Source organism: Erpetoichthys calabaricus, chromosome 2 (assembly GCF_900747795.2).
Source record: "Erpetoichthys calabaricus chromosome 2, fErpCal1.3, whole genome shotgun sequence".
In the NCBI taxonomy this organism is placed as follows: Eukaryota; Metazoa; Chordata; class Cladistia; order Polypteriformes; family Polypteridae; genus Erpetoichthys; species Erpetoichthys calabaricus.
The window spans coordinates 348,070,338-348,094,327 of NC_041395.2; the positions used below are offsets into that span (position 1 = coordinate 348,070,338).

A 23,990-nucleotide genomic window follows, 5' to 3' on the forward strand; every position below is an offset into this window, starting at 1 on the left:
TAATATGGAGACCAAGCATGGACATAGTACTCCATGTGAGGCCTCATCAGAATGTCATATGAATTAAAGGTAAACCCACATTGAGTAGTACTGCACACATAGGGGGCGCTACAACACCTAGCATGCTATTAAGCCTTCTTCACCACTTTTGTCCACTTCAGTCCCGTCTCCTCCCAAACTTCATTCAATTACCTTCTTCAGTCTTTCCTCCCCAGTTACTCTCCATGGTCCTGAAGTCTGTCTTGCTTCTCTTCTCTGGACTTTCTCGAGTGCTGCTGTGTCTTTTTTGTAACACGGAGACCAAAACTGAACAGAGAGTGTCACGCGACGCCTCACTAGAGTGTTATACAGCTGAAGTGTGACTGCCGTGATGGCGCTATATAATTTAACATGCTATTGGCCTGTCTAATGGCTTGTGTCTGCTGCCTGCATGAACACACTGACCACTCCACTATGGCTCCCAGGTCTTTTTAAGTTTCAAACTCCCCTTTTATATTTGATGCCCAAGATGGTTGTGAAAAATGTGTGGAATTGTTTCAGAAAGTGCAGCCCTCAAAAAGGCTCTAAAGAAAATAAGGGTTGATTAATCAGAATCTCCGAAAAGGAAAAATGACCCTGGGTGTGCGGCACTCTGTGCTTGTTCAGGCTAAGGAAGGCACCGAGTCGCCTGGCCTCCTTACGAAATCCCAGAGCCTCATGTTACAGCACTCGTCCATCTTCTAAGCTGGCCACAAATTTGATTCAAGTGGAGCAAACCTGATTAAGTAAATGGATGAGATGAGACAGTGACGATGATGAAGAAGACTTGATCTGATTAGGCTGAGAAAACTGTAGCTGACAAGTGACCACAGGGGGGCAGCGATTTCCCATAAGGCCAGGATCATAAACGACAATCCAGACATGGAGGGAGGACAACCAAACCGACGGCCCTCCTCACAGGTGGTCATGTGTGCCTCACCAGGAGTGGGGTCTTTATGGACAGCACAAGCCCCCTCTGCACACTGGCTGTCAATGGTCACAGTTCAGAAGTGCTGCGACTAATGGCGGTGCTTTGAAAGCCTATCGAGGAGGCTTTCTCTTTAGAAAGGCGCTATATAAAATAATGAGTTGGCACTTTGGATGTCTAATGCCGACAGCCTGAGTCACTTCGACTTTCAGTTTTTAAAAATAGAAAGAACAATGGGGCACCGAGGAGTTTGTGACTGTGTGGTGCTTGGGGTGGTCTTTTTTTGCCAAAGTTGTGGGCTCCTCTTTTAGAAGGGGTCCGGGGTGAGTGCCTAACATAAGCATTAACTCTTCAGCACAGGATTTACTGAATGTACGGTGAGCATGTCTCCAGTATGCTGTCCTCACTATCACACTGTTGTTTCCAATTGTAATATTTCCTTAATGTCATTTATTTATCTACAGTTGTGGCAGACGACCAGGGACCTTGCCCCACTGGGACGCCTGGAGAAGGGAAGGACTGGGAGAGGGGCAATATCTTATCTGGGGCGCAAGAGGGCAGCACCCCTGCATAGCATCAGAGCTGGGAAGCTCAAACCTGTGAGGGTCTGTGGCCACCGCCAAGGGGCACCTGGACAGCTCTGGAGCCTTGGCATACAGTACTTCGGCCACACCTGGAGGTGCTGCCGGATGTTAATTAGGAAGCACCAGGAGCACTTCTGGGTATAAAGGAGGCCACCTCACTCCACTCAGGGAGCTGGAGTCGGGTGGCAGTGGACAGAACTGACGAGAGAGGAGTGGAGGGGGCAGAAGAAAAGGAAAAGGACTGTAAGCTGAGTTCATGGTGGAGGTTTGTGCAGAAAAGAAAATAAAAAGAACGTGTTTGGACATTTGGTCATCTGTCTGTCTGTCTGCCTGTGTCCAGGCGTCTGTCACACAGTGTACTGTCACTGTATCACTGTCTTATTCTCATTTCTAAGTTATATCCTTTTTATTGTAATATGATCTCCTCATTACCTCATTAGTCTTTCCCCATTAGTGTGGTATCACTTCTTTATAATATTTCCTCATTGTCATACTCTTTCTTATTACAATGTCATCATTTCTTCATTATCTTATCCTCATTACCACATTGTTTCTTGTTATAATATCTCCTCCTCATTAACTTACTTATTATAATATCATCATTTACTCATAATATTATTTTTATTACTATACAGTACTATTCCCCATTATATTATTTTCTTTTACAATATAATTTCCTTATTATAATATATATATATATATATATATATATATATATATATATATATTACTGCCTCGTTACTTTATTTACTTATCACAATATAGTTTCCTCATTATCACATTATTTACTTATTAACATTTTATCATTTTCATATTATTTGCTCTTTATAATATTATCACTTCTCATATTTTTCTTTCCTCACTGTAATATCATTTCCTCATCTTCAAATTATTGCTTCCTCATTATAATATTTCCTCATTATTATCTTGTTATAATGTGATTTCCTCATTATCATATTACATTTTTCCTCATTTTCTTACTATAATATTTCCACTTTATCATGTGATTTTCCTATTGATATTATTACTTTGTCATTATCTGGTTATTCTTTCACCATTATGTTGTCCTTCTATATTACGAAATTATCATATTTTTAATTTATTATCATATTTTTTGCTCATTATAATATTTTCACTTCCATGCTTTTCATTTTCATGTTTGCCTTTTCTTACAATTTGCTCATTTCTGATGTCTTATTATGATTTCTTTGTCACATTATCCTTTTCTCAATATCATATTATTGACTCATCATATTTTCCTCTCCTTATTATCATATTACAGTCTACCCTTGATATATGACCGGCCTGACATGCGAACAACTTGGTTTACGACCAAAATTTTTGTTTTGATTTACGACCAACATCTTGCGTTACGACCTGAAAGTGGGGAAAAATAGTCTTGACTTACAACTAACTTGAGTTACAACCAGCCCTCGCGAACAAATTGAGTTCATAAGTCAAGGGTCCACTGTATTCATTCATTATCAGATTTTCCCCTCGTCATTATCATATTATTGACTTGTTATATGTTCCTCTCCACATTATCATATCACTCATTATTATATTTCCCCCTCCTCATTATCATATTATTCACTCATTATCATATTTCCCCCTCCTCATTATCATATTATTGACTCATTATCATATTTCCCCCTCCTCATTATCATATTATTCACTCATTATCATATTTCCCCCTCCTCATTATCATATTATTGACTCATTATCATATTTTCCTCTCCTCATTATCATATTGTGGACCCTTACCAAGATTATATAGAGGGGATGTGATTTATAGCAGATTGCATTCCCTTCACTGCTGGCTAGAAACCTGGTGTGCAAACAAAAGCATAGCGTTTGTGAACAATTGGGATGATTTTTGGGAAAGGCCTGGATTTTTCAGAAGAGATGGTCTTCATCCTAACTGGAGGGGATCTTATGTATTATTCCAAAATATGGCAGCAAAACTGCCTGGTTGACTGATTAGAGCACCATCCAGGTCGCAGTCATGTGATCTTAAATCACAGGCTGTTGTTTATCCCACCTGTTACTTTCCTGAAGCTGTTACCCATAATCCTTGTCTTGGGGCATCCAGTAAATTTAGTCTTGATACAAACCTTAAATTAATTGATAACCAAAAAATAAGGTGTATAATTAGACCAAGGGATAAAACCAGACCCTCCACCAGGGGCATCTGTAATAGAAATTTACTACAAATTAAAACAAAAAGTATATCAGCAGTTCAGAAAGAAGCATACAGTTTTAAATGCTGCTTATTTAACATTCGCTCTCTTGGCACTAAAGCTGTTTTGGTAAATGATATTATATTAAGTACAAAATCTGATCTGTGTCTTCTCACCGAAACCTGGCTTAGTACATGTGACACTGTCCCCCTAGCTGAGGTGTCACCAGATGGCTACTCGTTCCTTCATAAGTCTAGAGATTCAGGTCGAGGAGGGGGCCTTGGAATAATTCATTGTAACAAAATGCAAATCACTTCTAAAAATTTAGGCAACTTTACATCCTTTGAAGCATTCATTTTAAATATTAAAACAGATTCCAACACAATTATAGTGCTAGTCTACAGACCACCAGGGCCGTATTCATTGTTCATGTCTGAATTTAGCAACCTTTTATCTGACTTGGCTATAAATTATGATCACGTAGTACTAATGGGAGATTTTAATGTACACATTGATGTGGAAACTGACACTTTTAGCAAATGTTTTACTTATTTGTTAAATTCAGTAGGATTTTGTCAGAATGTCAAAGGTCCAACTCATAATCATAACCACACATTAGATTTAATTATAACTTACAAAGTTGAAATTCAAAATTTAAATATCACTCCATTAAATGAAGTTATTTCCGATCACTACTTAATTACATTTGATTTAGTCCTGCCCTTGCCAACGCACTCACAGATTAAAACAAAGAGTGCGACATCTAGATTGTAATTCTGCTTCAAAATTTATAGATACTTTGAGTAAGTCGAGTGTAATTGTGGAAAACCATTTAGATCAGTTAACATCAAATGTAAACACAGAAAACAATTTAGATGAGCTAACATCACATTATAATATGACCTTGAGAGATGCTCTGGACACAGTGGCTCCCCTTAAAACAAAAGTGATCAAAGCACATAGAAACTCTCCCTGGTTTAATGAAAACACTCGAGCTCCTAAATTAGAGTGTCGAAGACTGGAGCGCAGATGGAGAACAACAAAGCTACATGTCTTTCAAATTGCATGGACAGAGAGTGTTAATAAATATAAAAAAAGCCCTCTTTAAAGCTCGGTCAGAATATTATTCTACATTAATAGATAGCAATAATAAAAATCCTCGGGCACTGTTTAGAACAGTGGCTAAATTAACAAATGGAAATTCAGATCAACAGTGCAAAATACCAACAGACATTAGCAATACAGACTTTATGAACTTCTTCAATGAGAAAATTAAAAATATAAGATCCCAGATCTCTGCATCACAGTACAAACCACACACTAGCTTAGCAGACCCTGTCTCACGTTGCACTCAGCACTTTAGTAATTTTAATCCTGTAACTGAGCAGGAAGTCTTAAGTTTAATTTCTAAAATGAAGCCCACTACTTGTTCCCTGATCCAGTGCCAACAAAACTAGTAAAAAGTGCAATGGATGTTCTTGCAGCGCCTATTCTAAACATTATCAATAGTTCATTATTGCATGGCACAGTACCTGATACACTAAAAGTGTCAGTCATTAAACCATTACTTAAAAAGTCAGACCTTGACCCACATATACTAAATAATTATAGGCCTATTTCAAATTTACCGTTTCTCTCTAAAATACTAGAAAAAGTAGTCGCCAGTCAGCTTCAGACACACCTTACGCATTACAATTTATTTGAGAAATTCCAGTCTGGTTTTCGCACTGGTCATAGTACAGAAATGGCACTAACACGGGTTGTAAATGACATTCTGATATCCTCTGATGAAGGAAACTCCACTGTAATGATGTTGTTGGACTTAAGTGTAGCATTTGACACCATCGACCATTCTATTTTACTGCACAGGCTAGAAAATGATGTTGGGCTTATAGGCACCGTGCTCGCTTGGTTTAGTTCTTACTTATCAAATCGATTCCAATATGTACAGAAATGTGCTGACAGGACTCCATCATTATACACAGAAGTTCAATATGGTGTCCCGCAGGGCTCAGTACTCGGACCTTTACTGTTTTCACTGTACATGCTTCCACTGGGATCTCTCATTAGGAAACATCATGTTAATTTTCACTCGTATGCAGATGACACCCAGTTATACCTTTCATTTAAATCAAATGAAGTTTCTCTGATGTTGTCTTTAATTAGTTGTGTTAGTGAATTAAAGGAGTGGATGAATGAGAACTACTTGTCTTTAAATACAGATAAAACAGAGATGTTAATTGTTGGAGGGAATGATGCTGATCACAACAATATTTTGTCATCATTTAACTCAGTGGGAATCCCAGTCAATTTTACTGAATCAGCCCGCAATCTAGGAGTTATCTTTGACTCTAGCATGTCATTTAAAGTGCATATTACAAAGTTGTCCAAAACATGCTTCTTCCATCTTAAAAATGTTAGGAAATTAAGGCGCTTTTTAAATAAACAGGATTCTTAGAAACTAATTCCTGCATTTATCTCTAGTAGGATTGACTACTGCAATGCGGTGTTCACTGGATGTTCAATCTGTTCTTTATACAGCCTCCAGTTAATCCAAAATGCGGCTGCAAGAATTATTACAAGAACAAGAAAATACGAACACATAACTCCAGTTCTTAAATCCTTACACTGGCTCCCGGTTAAGTTTAGGGCAGATTTCAAAATCCTCCTTTTAACATATAAAGCATTAAATGGTCGAGGTCCGGCTTACTTGTCTGAACTTATCATGACTTACAAACCAGAGCGCACATTAAGATCTCAAGATGCCGGTCTGCTTATGATTCCAAGGATTAATAAAATAACAGTGGGAGGTCGAGCTTTTAGTTACAGGGCCCCTAAACTGTGGAATGGTCTGCCTGCTACTATAAGAGATGCCCCTTCGGTCTCAGCTTTTAAATCCCGGCTGAAGACTCACTACTTCAGTTTAGCATATCCTGACTAGAGCTGCTGATTAACTGTACAGACTGCATCTCTGTTGTTAGTCATTAGCACTTAAACATAAGAAACATGACAGTTAGAATTATATACTAACCCTCACTTATTCTGTTTCTCTTCTCGGTACTCAAATGTGGCACTTGGTGCCATGGCCCACCTGCCAAGTTGTTTTGCCTGCCTAAGGTAAAGTCATCCCTGATGGAGGATTGCAGGAATCATGGGAAAGAGGGGTCCTTTCATCGGATTGGCTGGCCCAGCACTGTTTCAAATCTTATTATGGGATATATCATCTACTGTTAAATTCTGCTCTGTACTTCTAAAATTTATATTTTTTATTTCTTACTATATTGAGGATTTGTTCTGTTCTGTGTATTATATTGTATTGTATTCACCCCCTTCTTTTGACACCCACTGCACGCCCAACCTACCTTGAACTTCCTTTCCTGAGGTTTCTTCCATTTTTTCCCTACAAGGTTTTTTTGGGAGTTTTTCCCTTGTCTTCTTAGAGAGTCAAGGGGCTGGGGGGCTGTCAAGAGGCCGGGCCTGTTAAAGCCCATTGCGGCACTTCCTGTGTGATTTTGGGCTATACAAAGATAAACTGTATTGTATTATCATATTTCCCCTCCTCATTATCATATTATTGACTTGTTATATGTTCCTCTCCACATTATCATATCACTCATTATCATATTATTGACTCATTATCATATTTCCCCCTCCTCATTATCATATTATTGACTCATTATCATATTTCCCCCTCCTCATTATCATATTATTGACTCATTATCATATTTTCCCCCTCCTCATTATCATATCACTCATTATTATATTTTCCTGTCCTCATTATCATATTGGTCTAATGGTCACTGCTCCTCGTCACACATCAATGTCCCCAGGTCACATTGAGAGGTATCCCTGGCCCAGCCACGCCATGCTGGCAGATTCACCCATGAGTTCAATGTGGTGCCCCGACTTGTCATCAGCCTGACCATGTGAGCTCAGTCAATGGATGCCAGCAGTGCCACTGCAGCTTCACACAAAGAAATGAGAGACTAAAATGTCTCAGCTGGTGTTAGGTGCCTTCAGTTATAAGGCAGTCCAATCTGGCAGTGTCTTGTGCCTCTGGGCACATTAGAGTGGGCACCATCTTGGGAGGCTCACCTGTCTGTGTTGGCGCCTCTGATGTTTTGTGCCACGGTGTCAGTTGCTAGCCATGTGGTCAGACATCGCTGCAGTTTGTCTCCTTGCTTGATTTAAAATGTTGGCAGGTGGTGTTATTTTACACTGGCACTGGATACATTCTGAGAACATCTGGCACACGAGGGGCTAATAGTCCAAGTTCATTGAGGGATCATTTGTTTTTTTTTTTTTTTGGCATTATGGGCATGAACACTTGTCTTTAGTTGGCATCACATGGCGTCCAGGCCCTCACCTTTCACTTTCTACACCGTCTTGATCACCATTTTGTTTGGCACTTGTCATAACAATGGTGCCACACACTTGTCATCGAGCCAGTGTGCCACTTATGAGTTGTAACTTGCAGATCTTTGCCCCAAATGCTGTAATGCACCAAATATGGAGTCTGACCAAAGCCAATAAGACAGTCAGACAGGGGGTGGCACCTTTAGGGCGCCCAAGGACAACCCTTCTGATCTGAGGACTGGAGGGCCACCTGACAGCTGGGACCTCAAGAATGCCACCAATAAAGCTGATGCAACAGTGAGGACATCTAGTGGACAATCGGGGAAGTGCCTTCACATCTGGAGCTCAGCGTCATACACGGGGGTCTTTACATTTACTTATTTGGCTGATGCCTTTATTCAAGGTGACTTGTGACATTTATGATACTACTGGTGACATTTATTTTTTGCTTTTTGCAACACGAGCCCAGGCAGGTCAAGTGACTTGCTCAGGGTCACACCGTGGTGTCAGTAGTGGGATTTGAACCCACAACCTCAAGGTTTGAAGTCCAAAGCCTTCACGGCTGCACCACACTGCCCTAAACTCAAAGAAATGCAGGGGGTCCACCCATCTGAGAGGCGATTGTGTTTTAGCCGTCTTAAGTAGGAAGGAAACGTCAAGAAGACCACCACCACTTCAAAGCAATCAACTCGGAATGAGAAGCAGCAGCTGTAGAGGGCACCACGAGCAGCAAAGTTCAAAGACAGACCACAGAAAAAGTTATGGCACACCACGGCACACAGGGCACTCACACCCGGGTCTTACCAGGGCCTCCGCCTTTATGGTCGGCCTGTGGGTGGCATGAGACGGAGGCAGCATGACGGGCTTGGACACGATGGGCACAACAGGGCGCCGCTGGCTGGGAGGACTGGGAGCGAGTTGCTGAGAAGGGAATGGAAAGAACACAGGATGAGCATGGCGCCAGGATCAGCATGGCAGAAGGGGCCACTGTAGTCAGTTCAGTGGATGCCCTGCTCAGACATCAGATGTATTGAGGGTGGTTTGGTGTGACAATCATCACTCTTGTCACTCTCTCTCACTTAGGGGGCACCAGACACAATGCACTACCAGTGACAGACAGCAGTATGGCACTGAGGTCATGGGTCACCACCTGGAGAAGATGACCAGAACTGGGGTTGGCACGCTACACTATGCCAAGGGAAAATTAAGGTAAAGCTGTTACCACCATGCCTGGCACCTGCCTTAATAAATATGCCTCTTAATAATGTCAGCTGTAGAGGGCAGTGTGCTGGTGGGTCAAACCTCAGGGCTGGCATACTGGAGGACTTAGAGGGCAGCCATCTCTAGAGTGGGAAGGCACTGATGATGGCTGCCAGGTCACATTGGCCACTCAGAATATCCTTCTGGGCATTAAGGGACTCTAAAAGGAATGAGACTTGGCATCGATGTGCTCACTGGGACCTCCTTTGACGGTCACGTGCAGGGCGCTATAAAGGGCACAGCACTCTTCTTTTTTTCAACTTAATTTGAGGCTCTATTCCTGCTGTGCCAACTGATCCCTGAATCCTGGGTGAAACCCCCAAACTTGCACTCCACTTGCCCTTTCAGTCAGGGTGTGTGTGATTGTGTGTGTGTGTGTGTGGATGTGTGTATGGAGGGGTCTTTCTAGCCCCTCCCCACCCATGCTTGAGTGGTCCACAGGGTGTCATGGTTCTTAGCTTACTGCATGTGGGCACCCAACTGCCACATTTCACAGATGAGTTACCACCCTGACGGTTCGGACCACTCAATTCATTTTGTCTTTTTGTGTTCTTTAGACTCATAGAAGGTGGGCACAGGTCTGCCATGGCAGAATAAACACAAAACGTAAACCTGAATGGCATCAGGCCACTGGAACAGACGCTCCTTCTGTCTTGCTCTGAGTGCCACCGGTTGTGCCCAGTCACTGTGACAGTAAGGGAGGACGGCCCACCTACCAGAGGGTTGTTGGTGGTTGAGATTTTGCTGGCGTGTGACGTGTTCCTCCTCACCTGCAGCACACAGAAAGCAAATTCAATGGCAGTTAGGAAAGGGGCACCTGGCAAAGGGGGCAAGCAAGACACAGCATAGCGAAGAGCCCCCCGGTCACCACGCGAGGGGTCAATGAGAGCTTCACCTCCACCTCTGCTTTCTTTTGTCAAGTTGGTGTTGCCTTTTTGTTTATTATTTTTCGGGGTTCATTCTGGTTATTTGTCTTTTTCATATTATGTTTCATTTTTATTTTAATTATGAGATTATTTTAATTGATGTTAGTTCTGTTTGTGGTCTTCCTCGCTCTTTGTATGTTGTGTTCGGTTTGGGTGAGGCCCCCACATCAATCTGCGGCTGTGGCCGACTTTGGTCTGCTTGAGGGCTGTGCTGAGCCCCCCATTCCTGGGGTTTCCTTTTAAGGACTCCGAGTGTTAAATGATCTTAAACGGTCGATTTATTTTGCGATTTCCTTTGTCGGTGTCTTTGATAATGTAAACGTTTTTGGTAAGTTCTTCTTTTTGTTTTTCAATCATTTTCTCATTTCTTTTGGATCTTTTAAAGCTGCAGTGCGATTTGTTATTTAACCTCCCTTTCGAGGGGGCGGGGCCTCCTGTGTTTCTCCCTGAGGCCTCAGGCCTGCGCTGAGCCGTTACCTGCTGCTCGTGATGTTCGGCCCACCAGTCCTGAGGTCCTTTACAGGATCGTTAAGTGTTACAGTTTATTTGAGGTTTCCTCCCTGACTTTAATCTGATCATTTAGTTTTTTACATTGCAGTATTATTTGTTATTTAACCTCCCTTTCGTATGTAGAGCCCGAGGGGGCGGGGCCTCCTTCAACGGCCTGCGATTCCCCCTCAGACCTCAGCTACTTGTGTTCTTTGGCTCCCCTTTTTTGTCTTTCAATTTTTTCCTTTATTGATATTTTACAATATGATTTGGCCTGCTTTTTAAATGTTGGGCCCAATTTAATACCCCGAACAGATCAGAGAGTCCTCAGTGCTGCCTTGCGCCATCAGCTGCTGCTTATCTCGTTCGGCCCACCATTCTCAAGTTCTGTAAGCGTCACAGTTTAGTCGAAGTTCCCTCCCTGACTTTAATGATCTTAATCTGTTCATTTACTTCTGAGGTTGCAGTATTATTTGTTATTTAACTTCTCTTTTGTACGTAGAGCCTGAGGGGGCAGGCCCCCTAAAAGCAGCCTGCGTTTCTCCCTGAGGCCTCAGGCCTGCGTTGAGCCGTTACCTGCTGCTCGTGATGTTCGGACCACCAGTCCTGAGGTCCTTTACAGGATCGTTAAGTGTTACAGTTTATTTGAGGTTTCCTCCCTGACTTTCTTAATCTGTTCATTCAGTTTTTTACATTGCAGTATTATTTGTTATTTAACCTCCCTTTCGTATGTAGAGCCCGAGGGGGCGGGGCCTCCTTCAACGGCCTGCGTTTCCCCCTCAGACCTCAGCTGCTTGTGTTCTTTGGCTCCCCTTTTTTTTCTTTCAATTTTTTCCTTTATTGATATTTTACAGTATGATTTGGCCTGCTTTTTAAATGTTGGGCCCAATTTAATACCCCGAGCAGATCAGAGAGTCCTCAGCGCCACCTTGTGCCATCAGCTGCTGCTCATCTCGTTCGGCCCACCATTCTTGGGTTCCTTTTCAGGATCGTTAAGTGTTACAGTTTAATCGAGGTTTCCTCTCTGACTTTCTTAATCTGTTCATTCAGTTTTTGACATTGCAGTATTATTTGTTATTTAACCTCCCTTTCGAGGGGGCGGGGCCTCCTGTGTTTCTCCCTGAGGCCTCAGGCCTGCGCTGAGCCATCAGGTGCTGCTCGTGTTGTTTGGCCCACCATTCTTGGGTTCCTTTTCAGGATCGTTAAGTGTTACAGTTTAACCGAGGTTCCCTCCCTGACTTTAATGATCTTAATCTGTTCATTTATTTCTGAGGTTGCAGTATTATTTGTTATTTAACTTCTCTTTTATACGTAGAGCCCGAGGGGGCGGGACCCCCTAAAAGCAGCCTGCGTTTCTCCCTGAGGCCTCGGGCCTGTGCTGAGCCGTTACCTGCTGCTTTTGTTGCTCAGCTCCTCTATTTTTGTGTAAGTTCTTGCTTTCATTTGTTTTTCTTATTATCCAGTTTCATATTTTTAAGTATTGTTAATATTATAATACATTTTATTAATTGTCCTGCTGTTTGTATGTTGGCCCAAACCTGAAGCAGGCTGTGTGAAGAGCAGAGAGGCCTCAGTACTGCACTAAGCCGTCAGATGCTGCTCGTCTCATCCAGCCCGCCATTCCTTTTCCGGACTGCCACTTGTGTCTTTAATTTTTATTTATTTATTTTACTGTGTGTGATTGATTTGGTTTATATTTGTTAATATAAAGGTTATTTATTTCTTTTTAACTATTTCATCATTTTCTTTGGGTCTTTGTATGATGGCAGCACTATTTGTCATTTAGCCTGACTTTTATTTGTAAAGGACCTCCTGACACTACAGTTGATCGGACCACCCGGGTGTCACAGAGGGGCCGCAGGCCTGCGTTGAGCCGTTACCTGCTGCTCGTGTTGCTCAGCCCACCAGTCCTGAGGTCCTTTTGAGGACTCTTAAGTGTTACAGTTTAGTTGAGTTTACTTTCTCTCCCCGACTTTCATGATCTTAATCTGTTCATTTAGTTTTTATATCTCGGGATTATTTGTTTGTCTTTTCTCCTCCCTTTTGTATGTAGAGCCCGAGGGGGTGGGGCCTCCTTAAACGGCCTGCGATTCCCCCTCAGGCCTCAAATGCTTGTGTTCCTCAGCTCCCCTTTTTTTTCAATTTTTTCCATAATTGATATTTTAAAATCTTATTTGCTCTGCTTTTTATATGTTGAGCCCAATTTAATGCCCTGAGCAGAACAGAGAGTCCTCGGTGCCACACCATGTTGTGCCATTAGCTGCTGCTCGTCTCGTTCAGCCCGCCGTTCTTGAGCTCCTTTCCAGGACTGTAAGTGTTATGGTTTAGCTGGGTATCCTGCCTGCCATTTCTTTCTTTAACACTAGAATTACCAGAGCCTATGAAAAAACTCGTAGATCCGGCCCACCTTAAATTGTTTCTTAAAACTGTTCTCACCTCTCCGCCAGCGTCTTTTGTCATCTAAATGTACTGATAAAGACATGCTGCAAGCAGCTGGCTATTCCATCCCCCCACCGACTTAGAACGTACAGGAACTTCTCCCCCTGATGTCTTGATTGATTATCTGGGAGTGAAGTGGAGTTTTAGAGTGGAAATAATAAATCGTTATTTGGAACACACGCATTTCACGTGTGTTGTGTTTCTACAGTAATCTGTGTAAACACATTGTTAAAACAGAAACGGTTTTTATATTCTAGTAACAAATGACAAAATGTAGGCATAAACTATATAATGTATGAAGCCTGAAGTCCAACTATCAAAGAAACACTTTCACAAAAGGTACGGATAAAAAAAAAAAGCCGCTGCCAAAAAAGCCGCCTTAGTGTGAGACATTGACACTCATGTGGCGCAACAGTATCAGTTACTGACTAGCAATCAGAATGTCACGGGTTCAATCCTGTATGACTCCCTTTTGAGAAGTGAAGTGTTCTTATTTTTACTGTTTTAGAATAAAAAGATACATTTGATTTCAGTCTGTAACAGCTGGTGTAATTTATGATATTTGCAAAGGGTAGCTTTGTTTTATGTTTTTTTTTTAATTCACTTTTCATTCTCTGTCGCGTTCAGGATCCTTCCCTACCACCCCCTACCCCATCTGACACTGCTGTTTTCACAGAAAGACGCGCTATAGCTCTGCAGTGTACTTGTGACTGCATTCTCGTACCAATGCTTGTGAACTGAAGTGTCTGCATGCACTTTTCGTGGCATTACACGTGTATTTTTTGAGCATGCCCATGTCGTTCAAACACAGGAACATATGTTGATGTAAAAGTATAACAAAACAAGTGCACTTTTATTCAAGACTATAACCGAAGAAAAAAGAAAGCAAGTTACAGTAGGCGGTTGATATGACAGCTTGCGTGGTGCAATGCTAAGAACTGCTGATTTCCATTCTGTGCTATATAACTTAACATTTGAATCTGATGATTGCATATAGCGCTGTCTTATTCAGTGTGTGCAAGAACATGCAGGTGGCCAGTTGCTGCGTGCTACAACGCACATTTTAAAAAAAGAAAGAGACAAATATAAGTGACGTTTTGAAGAAATCATTTTATGACGCGAATAGTACCAATCAGAAAACATCGTCGAAGTAATGCAATATTATTTGAAAACGAACAGCGTCAGATCGGGTGTGAAGTTATACTGGCGCTGTTTGAGTCAGATCAGAAGCTGAATGAGCTGAACAAGCTCCTGTTCTGACTCTAAGTAAAAAGCATGAATTAACTAACAGAAATAACCACGATCGACATTTTACACTTAAAATTTATAAATTGGTATGCACTGTAAATCGTTATGTCCGTTTGAGGAAAAAAAAAAAAAACACTTTCTCCAAAGCTGGGAATCGAACTCGCGTCTCTGTAGTACGGCAGGGTTGCTGTGCTTCAAGTCAGCAAATTTTAGCGTTAAGCCACGGAAAGTATTGTAACATCCTTGAACCTTTTGTGAAAGTGTATATTTGATGTTTGGACTTCAGGCTTCACACATTCTATAGTTTATGCCTACATTTTGTAACATTTATTACTAAAATATGAAAAAGTTTCTGTTTTAGCAATGTGTTTACACAGATTACTGTAGAAACGGAACACGCATGAAATGCAGGTATTTAAAATAATGATCTATTATTTCCATTCTAAAACTGCAGCAGTTCAGTCACTCCCAGATAATCAAACAAGGCCTGAGCTGGGAACACTTAGTGAACGTTCTGCGACGGTGGGGGGTGGAATAGCCGGCTGCTCGCTGCTCCTCTTAATCGGCACATTTAGAAGACAAAAGAGAGGTGACAACGGTTTTAAGGTGGGCCGGATCTACGAGTTTTTTCGTAGACTCTGGTAATTCTAGTGTTAATCCTCATTTATTAATTTTGCTGGGATTTTGTTTGGGATTAACTTTGGTAAATTGGTTCAAATAAAGGGTTTCATTCATTTCTTTTTTTTTTCAATCCTTTGATTCTTTCACTTTGCTCCTTTTGTGATGTCAGCACAATCTGATGACCGCCCGGGTCTCTCCTGGAGGCCCCTGTCCTGCGCTTGTGTTGCTCGGCTTTCGTTCTTGTTTTTTATTTTAGACATTCTTGGGTTTATTTCCAGCGCTGCTAGGGGTGTGGTCTGTGAGGTCAGGACCCCATTGGTAGGGGCGTGGCCTCTGAAGTCGAGACCCCATTGCTAAGGGAGTGGCCTCTGAAGTCGAGACCCCATTAGAGGGGTGTGGCCGCTGAAGTCGAGACCCCATTAGAGGGGTGTGGTCTCTGAAGTTGAGACCCCATTGCTAGGGGTGTGGTCTGTGAGGTCAGGACCCCATTGCTAGGAGTGTGGCATCTGAAGTCGAGACCCCATTAGAGGGGTGTGGCCTCTGAAGTCGAGACCCCATTAGAGGGGTGTGGCCTCTGAAGTCGGGACCCCAATTCTAGGGGTGTGGCCTCTGAAGTCGAGACCCCATTGCTAGGGGTGTGGCCACTGAAGTCGAGACCCCATTAGAGGGGTGTGGCCTCTGAAGTCAAGACCCCATTGCTAGGGGTGTGGTCTGTGAGTTCAGGACCCCATTGGTAGGGGCGTGGCCTCTGAAGTTGAGACCCCATTGCTAAGAGAGTGGCCTCTTTAGTCGAGACCCCATTGCTAAGGGAGTGGCCTCTGAAGTCGAGACCCCATTAGAGGGGTGTGGCCTCTGAAGTCGAGACCCCATTGCTAGGGGTGTGGTCTGTGAGTTCAGGACCCCATTGGTAGGGGCGTGGCCTCTGAAGTTGAGACCCCATTGCTAAGGGAGTGGCCTCTGAAGTCGAGACCCCATTGCTAGGGGTATGGTCTGTGAGTTCAGGACCCCATTGGTAGGGGCGTGGCCTCTGAAGTTGAGACCCCATTACTAGGGGTGTGGTCTGTGAGGTCAGGACCCCACTGCTAGGAGTGTGGCGTCTGAAGTCGAGACCCCATTAGAGGGGTGTGGCCTCTGAAGTCAAGACCCCATTGTTAGGGGTGTGGCCTCTGAAGTCGAGACCCCATTAGAGGGGTGTGGCCTCTGAAGTCGGGACCCCATTTCTAGGGGTGTGGCCTCTGAAGTCGAGACCCCATTGCTAGGGGTGTGGCCACTGAAGTCGAGACCCCCATTAGAGGGGTGTGGCCTCTGAAGTCGAGACCCCATTGCTAGGGGTGTGGTCTCTGAGGTCAGGACCCCATTGCTAGGGGTGTGGCGTCTGAAGTTGAGACCCCATTAGAGGGGTGTGGCCTCTGAAGTCAAGACCCCATCGTTAGGGGTGTGGCCTCTGAAGTCGAGACCCCATTAGAGGGGTGTGGCCTCTGAAGTCGGGACCCCATTTCTAGGGGTGTGGCCTCTGAAGTCGAGACAACATTGCTATGGGCGTGGCCTCTGAGGTCAGGACCCACACACAATCGACAGGACGGGATTAAAGGACAGCTTGGAGTGCCACTACTTACCCGACATGTAGATACCAAATCTCTAAAGTTTTCAAAGTTGATTTTTGCTCTCTCACCCTCGATGATCGTCTCTCATGCTGGCCTTCAGTTTCGTTTCATATTTTTTAGTTTTAGTTCGGTGTTTACGGCATCTCTTGGTTTTGTTTGAAAGTTCGCCTGCCCATTTGCTGACAGAACACCGACGCTCAGGTAAAGTAGAGCTTTAGTCAGGGCACGTCTATTCTGTTGTGTTAACTACTCGTGGGTCATGACCCCAAAGGACACGCCACTGGAAGTCCTGGCCATGGAGAACAAACATGGCAGTGATGGTTAAAATACAAGATGGCGTCATAAACACTCCTAAGGATTAAATGGTAAAAATGAAAGAATAAACCTTAAGAAATGGATCCCATAACCCCCAAGATGAGTTTACGATCGTTAAAGACAAACGGCCAGTTATAACAATAGGCCTGTTTAAGGTGCAGGCCACAAGCCTGTCTTTGAGATTCCAGGCCTATTGTGGAGTTTCGGGCCTGTGGACCCAAATATGACGACACACCGCAGCTCAGCTTCTTCTCGAAAGAACCAATCAGACACAACCTGTGTGCTGCTGCTAGCCGGTCCTGAGGGGGCTGCTGTCTACGGTGGTGGCCCAGCAAGATGCGCTGTCCATGTCTAATTAGAGTATGGTGCACAAAACACAAGTAAATTAAACGTGGAATATTTTGGATGTTGGCTGGTGTTATTAATGCATGCCAGTGTGCCCCCCATTATTATTATTAGAGCTGGCACAGTGGCCATGATGCCCCGTTCCCATCGATTCTTCCACCTCTCTATGCTGGTCTGTTTGCAGTTCCCTTGGTGCCGCTTCTCCACCTCTGAGCTTCTTAACGCCAGTCGGGCTGTGTGGCCTGCCAAGCTAGGAGGTGCCTCTAGGTGGCAGCAGGCTCTTCAGTTGGTTCCTTTACCGTTGTGTCTGCAGCACTCGGCCCGCTCTGAATCACAGAAAAGAGCGTCTGTAGGCAAATGTGATTCTGTATAACAAACATCAGGCTACATTGACATATTTCAGGCTGTGTTATAATTTAAAGAAGAAAAAACGCAAACTTCGCATTGAGACGGGCAGCCATTGCCCAGCTGGGATGCCAGCTGGACGGAAGGACCAGAAGAGAGAGCATCTCTAAGACACTACCTTCACTGGGACACTAGAGGGCAGCCCTCCTGGGCTGGGTGGCTGTGGCACCATGGGTCCCTGCTGGGGCTTGGAGTTTGGCACCGCCCTGTTGGGTCCCATGGGTGGTCGCCAGGGGGAGCTGCAGTGCCCTACAGTGGACTTGCATTACACCTGGGGAGTGACTCCAGGTAATATTGATGAGCCCAGGAGCTGAATAAAAGGAGCCGCCTCACTCCATACGGGGAGCCAGAGTCGGGAGGAGGAAGACGAAGCTGGCCAGAGGGGGAGTGGAGGAGGAAGGCCTGAGAGGGACCCAAGGGAGAAGGAAGGGGCCGCGTCTCATATACTTTGGAGCTGAACTGTGCTGTGCGCTTCCCCAGCTCGGAGTAAAAGTGGGTCATGTGCTGCACTTGAGTCTCTGCCCGTCTGTGTCGGGTTAGGGCGGCTCTACGGGTTTCCACAGCATGTTGAAAAAGTAAGTGCGCCCCTCCGTTTCGGCCACCTCAAATTAGGCTAACCCTAAACCAAACCCTAATTATTGATGAGGACATCGTGAGGGAGGATTTATTTAAAGCTCAGACATTGAGTTTGGTTTGACGTGTGTGTCATCACCACGCTGAGTCCCCAGAAGGAAGGTTCTAGATGACTAGGAGTCTGCCAAAGGATTGTCAAGCCCTCCACTGTCATCGCCCCCAGGAAGTTCAGATCCACAGGATGCTGAAAAGACATCTCTAAGAAGGACCGGCAGGTAATGGTCACCACTGCTGACGTCAAAGTGCCCGAGTGTGTCATTGGTATGCGGCTGCACCAACATGCCAATGTGCCAGGAGGAAAGCAGAGGGAGCATTAGGGCGAGACTAAGCCCAGGCCGTGAATACGCAGATGTCTGGATCAACGAGCTGTGGGCACTCTGGGTAAAGACAGCTAGTTGGCCGCAGTGCCAGGAGACACGTCTGGCAAAAATCAAAGGCAACGTTTGACCAGAAGAACCTGATGGCAGCCGCCAAGCGTGTGGTTTGGGGTGCTCTGCTGCCATCGTGTCTGTGAGGTGTCACCCAGTGCACAGCTGCGCTCAGGACCTAATTTGGATTCATCGTGCGGTGGGTGCGCCAATGCACCATATCAGTGCAGGCTCCTAACCAACCGCTCAGTGGGCATCCAGCGAAGAACAATGATGCCATGTGTGTGCACTTTAAAAAAAGACTCCTTATGGGTCTTCTTAGCAGAGGCTGAGAGGTGAGCTCAGATGACAAAGGGGGTCAGGAAAGAGAAGGTGGCAGAAGGAAGTATGGCATGACGAGACAGTGAGGCACCTGAAAGGTGGCACTGCCCTCAGAGCCCTGTTCCCCTTCACACTCACGGAAGGTGCCCATTCATTAAGGAGTGACGGGCTGCTGCAGGGCAGATTGGGGTTTGGAGACCTGACAGATTGAGTTCAACTTGTGCCAGGGCAGTGAATTATTTTCATTTTTTCTGCTGCCACCAAAAAGACAAACCACAGCAAACCAGTGACACACGTTAAACATGCAGGAAGACAGGATCAGAAGAAACACACACTGGCGCAAACTGGCAGCTGGTATCGAGCGGGTACTGACACCTTGGCACTTTTTTGCCCTTCAAGACTGGTCAGATGCTCAGATGGCCAAGATGCCAGCATGCGGCCTACTTTTTCAGAGATTGACATGAATCTACCTTGGGACTGGGAGAGTATGCCAGCTCGCTGCCCGGGCCATGCCTGCCCCTGTAGTCTCTCTCATTCACAGATTCAGCTTGATTCACATATCGCTCTTCTGGGATGGGCACCTGTGGGCGAGGAAAGCCACCCTGCTGCCCGGGGAGGGGTGGTGGAGGGGGTGGGGGTGGCATCCTTGGAAGGGACGGGTGGGCTTGAGGAGATGGCCTTGGCGAGGGTGGAGGTTTGGGCTTGGGTGATGGAGGTGGGGGTGGCAGTCTTGTCCCAGGTGATGGTGGAGAAGGCCTTGGAGAAGGTGGCGCAGGTGCCATCCTCTTCTTGGGATGCTTGAGGCTCGGATCCACCCGGTCCAGAGTGATGTCATCCATATCGGTGGTGTGAAGCTGCAGCCCACCGGCGAACCGTCGCATGGACGAGGCGGTCGATGGCGACCTCGCTGGCGGCACCTAGGACGAGACTGGATGAGTCACAAACAGAGCAGGGCATGCAGTGACGGTCAAGCACTCTGGGGGTCCTGAGTTGGGGGGGTTCAGCCTCATTATCACAAACTGGAAGTCTGGGAATGCAGACAGAAACCCACCCGTTATAAAAAAGGGGCGAGAAGGTTGATCCGAGTAAAGATCGGCCAGCAATCTGAACCCTTTGAGGGCGGAATATTTTTTCCAGTTTTCTGAAAAGCACACAAAGCAATGGCTTCACACATAAATCGGCATAAAACGTCTTTTGCCACACGCGTGTATGCTGTCGGTGCCCGTTTGGTGTCGCGTGGGCAACTCAGTAACCAGCAGGAATACGCACAGCAGCCGCAGTGTGACATAATCTGATCTGTACCTCTTGTCACCGTAAGTGGCAGTCCTCCCAGGTGAACGCTGGCATAGGGGCATTAGCCACATGGACACGTCCAGCGCCACGATCAGTGGATGTCTTCGATTTCCAGATCACTTCCATCAAAATCCGACAACTCAGAATCCTACTCAACGAGGCCTCACTTGGAGCCCCCGAAATTCAGCAAGAAGACGACGCGGACACAGATGGAAACTTAAGGGCAGATTTTCCCCAAATGCTTCATACAAAAAACCCCAGAGACAGCCACGAACACCCGAGTGTGGTGGGCAGGAGGGATGGACCTTCGAATCCCAAACTGATGCTCTTTTAGACAAATCGAAGTAAATAGGATGGACGAGATCGCTGGTGGCACCTAAGACGAGACTGGAGGAGTCACAAATACAGCAGGGCAGGCAGTGACGGTCAAGCACTCTGGGGGTCCTGAGGTTGTGGGATCAACCTCATCATCACAAACTGGGTAAGGAAACTCACCTATTATCCCGTTATATAAAAAGGGCGAGCAGGTTGATCCGAGGAAATACTGACCAGCAATCTTAGGTTGATAAATGGAAGGACTTGCTAAGAAAAAGACGGAGCAGCACTGGTCATGAGCAGGCGTGTTAGCAAATACGACGAAGAGGAGGAGGAGGAGGAGGTTGAGATTCAATAATAGGACCCCCATCAGGGAGGAGCACATGAGATTATGGACCTTGACTTTTGAGAAGTTTAGTGATAAAACTACAAGTAATGAGAACTCAGGGCACACAGTCTGTAGGTGGGCACAAAATGGGCTCAGACAAAGGAGAACGTGAGGGGCGGATGTTACGAGTGGCGTGCTGTGGGGGTCCGTGTGGGGCCGCTGCTCTGTACAGAACAAGCAGATGACACCAAACTAAGTGGAAGGGCAGACAGATGGAGAATCGGCCAAATCGTAACAGAGGGTCTAAGGCCTGAAAGGAGGACCAGGGAGTCATGATGGGCCACTCAGAGTCTACATCAAGACAGAAGGGATTACGTGTGGTTATATAGCGCCCTGATGTGTGCTGTACGAGTCACAGGAGGTTGTGCTCAAGTTACATAACACACTAGTCAGGCCTCACCTGGAGTCCCCGTGCATCCTTTTGGTCCTCACATCACAAAAAAAAAAGACACAACAGCACAAGAGGACGTCCAGAGACAAGGCTGGCTGTGGGACTCACAGGTCTGAGCTATGAGGACAGACGCAAGGAGGTGAACCTCTTCAGATACCAACAGGGGACACCACTGACGGGTTTAAAGTTAGGAAAGGAATTAGTGCAGGGGATCCCACTTTAAATTAAAATTCAGCAAGAAGACGACACGGACGCAGATGGAAACTTAAGGGCAGACTTTCCCCAAATGCTTCACACAAAGAACCCCAGACTGCCACGAACACCCGAGTGTGGCGGACAGGAGGGACCTTCGAATCCCAAACTGATGTTATTTTAGACAAACTGAAGTAAATAGGATGGACGAGCCTGATGACTCACATTTTGACTTTTGAACCCCCAACTCGGCACGCACACCTTCTTGAAAACCACACCATAAATTTCCACACAATTTGGAGTTTAACAAACTCCTAGGCGAAACACGCAGAGCGCAGCCACGTAAAACTCCCACCCTCCTCCACTCTCAAACACACACAGGCAGGCACGCAGGCGGGCAAACCCCACGTTACCTCGGGGGTCTCGTTGTCGACCGAGGAGATCTGCTCAAGTCGGGTCTGGCACAGCCGCTCCACCCAGTGCTGCACCTTCTCGGATTCCTCCTGGTCCTCCCTCTCCGTCTCCGACACCTGAATCACAGGACTGCTGGTAAGATGGGGACAGCGATGTGCCCGGTGGCCTGTCTAGTATCACTCGCGAGTCTGGTGGCTCTTTGGTTTTGGACTCCGGGCCACTCCTGGGCGTCTCTGAAGGTGTTTATTCATTTTATCATCCTGTTTTGTTGCCTTTTTGAAATCATTCATGGTCACAGGAGCTGCCATTTTGTGTCCAGATATTCTAAGGATGCTATGCCCATCGCCAGTCACATGCCAGTGTTATGTTAACTTATCTATATATCTAAAATACTAAAGTCTCTCTATCTGTCACGTGATAACTCACAAACTTACAGGGGCTACAACCTTGAGCTTGGTCTTGATTGAAAAATGATGACCTGATATGTTGTGGAAATTCAAAAAATCTGAGGTCGGCAAAGTGACCTGTGCTTATAGGCTTGTTACAGCAAAGTGATTGGCAAAGCATCAAGCATCATGGTGGAAAGAAACAGAAAAGCAGTGACATCTGATAAGCGTCAAGCAAACTGCACACACAGATAATATGATGAAGAACACCATAAAAGGAAGAAGAAGAAGAGCAGCATCATCTGCTAAGCATCAAAGTGAGAGCTACAGAATGCAGGAACGACAAAGATGGAGAAGTGCATGCGGACACGTGTAACTACTGGGGCTAGAACGTCCATATTGGTCTCAATTGAATCTGTATGACCCGATATGTGCTGGTAATTAAAATCAGTTGAGGTAGCAGCAACCTGTGCAAACTGACCTGCACTCGTATGGCAAAGTGATCAGAAAATGAAGTGACATGACAGAAAGAAAAAGAAGAGCAGCAACATCTGCTGAGCATCAAGCACATTGCAGAGGCACAAGACAAGAAGAAGAAGAGCTGCGTCATCTGCTGAGTGTCAAGGGCAGGATACAGAATACAAGGACAACAAAGGTGGAAAAATGCATGCGGATGGAAGTCGGTGTGTAACTGCAGGGGCTACAACCTTGACCTTGGTCTTGACTGAAAAGCTTAACACCTGATAAGTTCTGGTAATTCAAAAAAATCTGAGTTAGCAGCAAGCCTGGCAAACTGACCTGCACTCATGGGCTTCTTAAGGTAAAGTGATTAGAAAATAAAGTGACATGTTTGAAAGAAAAAGAAGAGCAGCGACATCTGCTGAGCATCAAAGTGAGGACTACAAAAAGCAGGAACAACAAAGATGGAGAAGTGCATGTGGACACGTGTAACTACTGGGGCTAGAACATCCATCTTGGTCGCGACTGAAGGCGTATGACTCGATGTGTGCTGGTAATTAAAATCAGTTGAGGTAGCAGCAACCTGTGCAAACTGACCTGCACTCGTGGGTTTCTTATGGCAAAGTGATCAGAAAATGAAGTGACATGGCAGAAAGAAAAAGAAGAGCAGCAACATCTGATGAGCATCAAGCACATTGCAGAGGCACAAGACAAGATGAAGCTGAAGATGAATACAGAATGCAAGGACAACAAAGACTGAGAAATCCATGCAGACAGAAGTCGGTGTGTAACTGCAGGGGCTACAACTTTGACCTAGGTCAGTGGTTCTCAACCTGTGGGGCAGGCCCCCCTAGGGGGGGCACGAAGTAACAAAAAGGGGGGGTGTGAAGATGTGAAAAAAAGAAAACAAGAATCGAAAATATGAAAAATACAGTACATCTATTGAAACCAAAGCAAATGAACTTAAACTACATTCTGATACTAGAAAAATAAATATAGAGTTAGATAAATGTCGATAAAAGTAGGTATAATAAAATATGCATCTATGATATATCATTAATTAAAAAAGAACAAATTAGTATTGGGTTCTCCTTTCAAAAAAAAAGATGGGG

At 45.0% G+C, this 23,990-nt stretch overlaps 1 protein-coding gene across 1 annotated transcript in view; it reads right to left on the bottom strand.

The window, feature by feature from the left end:
- The window catches only part of ush1c (Usher syndrome 1C), a 170,714-nt gene that overhangs the window by 17,565 nt on the left and 129,159 nt on the right, over positions 1-23,990 (bottom strand). The window lies entirely within an intron of this gene.